The following is a 2,770-nucleotide window of genomic DNA, read 5'->3' as shown; positions in this document are numbered from 1 at the left end:
ACGAACATTAGCTATATCGTACGTGATTAAGACGGAGACAACACATGCGGGTGAGACGTCCTCTTAAATACATCACAAAATATAACGATTGTTGATCAAAATCTCAAATTGATAATTTTAATGATAACATCGATTAAATTATCATTTTTATGTACGTGATATTGTAATCAATAACCACATAACCAAGGTTAACTAACGAACCATTGAACTTTATGGAATTATTTGTGCAACCGAACACTACTTTGTGGATCCAATAAAGATGTTTATCAGCTTGTTTATCAAACCGATATCATATCTTATTGAACTGTTTTTATCGATCGTTTGTGCAACCGGGCATTAGAGTGGTGGAACACATGTTTTTCAAAATATCTGACAATAGGTAAATTTTCTAAAAAGTATATGGCAATTCCTGCTACATCAGTGAGCGCTGAACGTTATTTTTCAACTGCTAGTAACATAGTCTCACGAAAAAAGCTTCCTTATCACCGGAAAATGTGAATTTACTTGTATTTTTGCATCAAAATAAACAGTTGTTGATGACCTAACTTTAAAGCTATTTATTAAAGTATATATTAAAATGATTTATTTATTATTATTTATTGTTAACTTGATGATTATGAAATATTTAAAGGTATTTTTGTTATTTTTGTACTAATTTTTTGTTAAATTATTATTATTAATATTATTGCTAATGTTGTTATTATTGTTAGTACTGAATAAATAGTTATAAATACTAATATATTATGAAGTGTAATATTGTTTAATAAATATAATTTTTATTCGTGAAACATTAATTACACGAACTTCGTGTAGGTACACGTGTATTTTTAAAACACGTCTAAAATCGTAACCAATAAGTAACAACAATATAAATATAATATAAAATATCATAGCCTTCGCTCAGAATCCTTTTTTGTATACAATTATATTATATCAATGAATTCAAATTTAACAGCATTCAATACAGTGACCAGCTTGTAACCTACTATACAGCAGAGCAACATCCACTTGCCCACCTTTTTTTCCCTTGTAACAAATAAAATGTATTCTGTAAACAAATAAGTTTAAAAAAAGTTGAACAAGTTGCAATAGATTTGTTGAATTTGAATTCAATGTTAAATCGTTGTAAAACGATTCTGACAGGAAACGGTACCTATATCGCCATATCAGCCTGTCATACTTAAATAAATAATCAAAATCAATATTTAAAAAAATTAATAAAATCGGGTTAATGGGTGTAGCTTTGCTATACAGTTGTAGGTTACAAATGGGTCACTGTGATGGATAAAAAAAATTATTAAAAACCACTGTATACGAAAATTATGTATACGAATTGATTTTGAGCGTATACGGTCTGTCACCCTATAATATTACTAAGTATATTAAATTGATGATATTATTATTTTGATTAAAGTAATTAATTATACTACAAGGAAAAAAATAATTTTGTTATAGTAAATAGTTGGAAATATTTTAGGTGGCCTAACATCATACATTGTTACACTGCCCGTAACGTATTGGTTGGGAGTGCTAAAAGTAAATTGTTGGCCTATTATGGTTAGCGCAACAGTAATGTATGGTAAGACAAAAAATCTAACCATAATAAAGTGTTCGAACAAACATATAAAATGGTTGTCATTGTTTGGTTCGTACAACTTCAACCTATTGCCGTGTCAACCATAAGATAATGTTGGAACAATCAATTGTACTATTCTTGACTATCGTGAAAATATTGAAAACTTAAACGCTTGTGTTTTGCAATATGTATTTTTGTACGTTTATTTCCATCATCTTATGTGAATTCATTTATACAGATACAATTTCAACATATGTATTACAGTATTTCTTTTAAATTGATTTTTTACTCTTACGAGTGTACATATAAAATAGTCTATGATGTGGGTTTACATCGAAAAAAGGGGGGGGGGGGAACAGCGTGAACATATAACTCACGGTTTGCTTTCGCGGGTTCGTGATTGCAAGTTCACTTCTTCCGGCAACAGGCAGGTGAATGATCGGACGGCGGCGGCTATGGCTCGGCGTTCTCGACAGACGGTGGTAGATGGTTGGACGGTGGCAGCTACGGCTCGGCGTTCTCAACTCGCACAGATTTGATAATGACAATCTAATAGTTAAGGAAGCGCTGATTCTGAATCTGTTTACAGCGGTCTTCTATCTATTTTCCTTCAATAAGAAAACTCAATTTTCTTAGCGGGCGGCGGGCGGTCGGAATGTCGCTGCACCGACTAGCGCTATCTACGGTCGTAAATAACAATTATATATTTGTTATCGCGCGGCGGCGGTCGCGGTTGACTGCTGGTAAGGAGGACAACCAGAGTGCGCCACTTAAATGGTCACTCAGTTGTGTCTCGTTACAACAAGTTTAAAAATAACCTGCGATAATAATCGAACAACACACGAAACCCAACGCGGAAAACCCGATTTCCCTGCCACTACCTCTTCGTCTCGATACAATTATTTCATACATACGAATTATTGCGCCAAGTGACAACAACAGCCGTGCTGTATGCCCATTGCTTGTACCTAAGTTGTATTACCGACTTGACTGTTCGAGTGTTTCGAGTATACGAGTAATACTACAATAATTACAGTCACAGCCGTTTAACGTTTTTAGTTTTCACTCGACATATTTTCATAATTGTATATGATATTGAAGTTTTGATGCTGTGTTATAAATTTGTGATAGTTTTAAAATTGTATCTACTGACTAGCGAATACCTACTGTAGTACCTACTGTTACAAATGGATC

Source organism: Acyrthosiphon pisum, chromosome X, assembly GCF_005508785.2.
Source record: "Acyrthosiphon pisum isolate AL4f chromosome X, pea_aphid_22Mar2018_4r6ur, whole genome shotgun sequence".
Classification (NCBI taxonomy): domain Eukaryota; kingdom Metazoa; phylum Arthropoda; class Insecta; order Hemiptera; family Aphididae; genus Acyrthosiphon; species Acyrthosiphon pisum.
Note: the sequence above shows the minus strand (reverse complement) of the source record.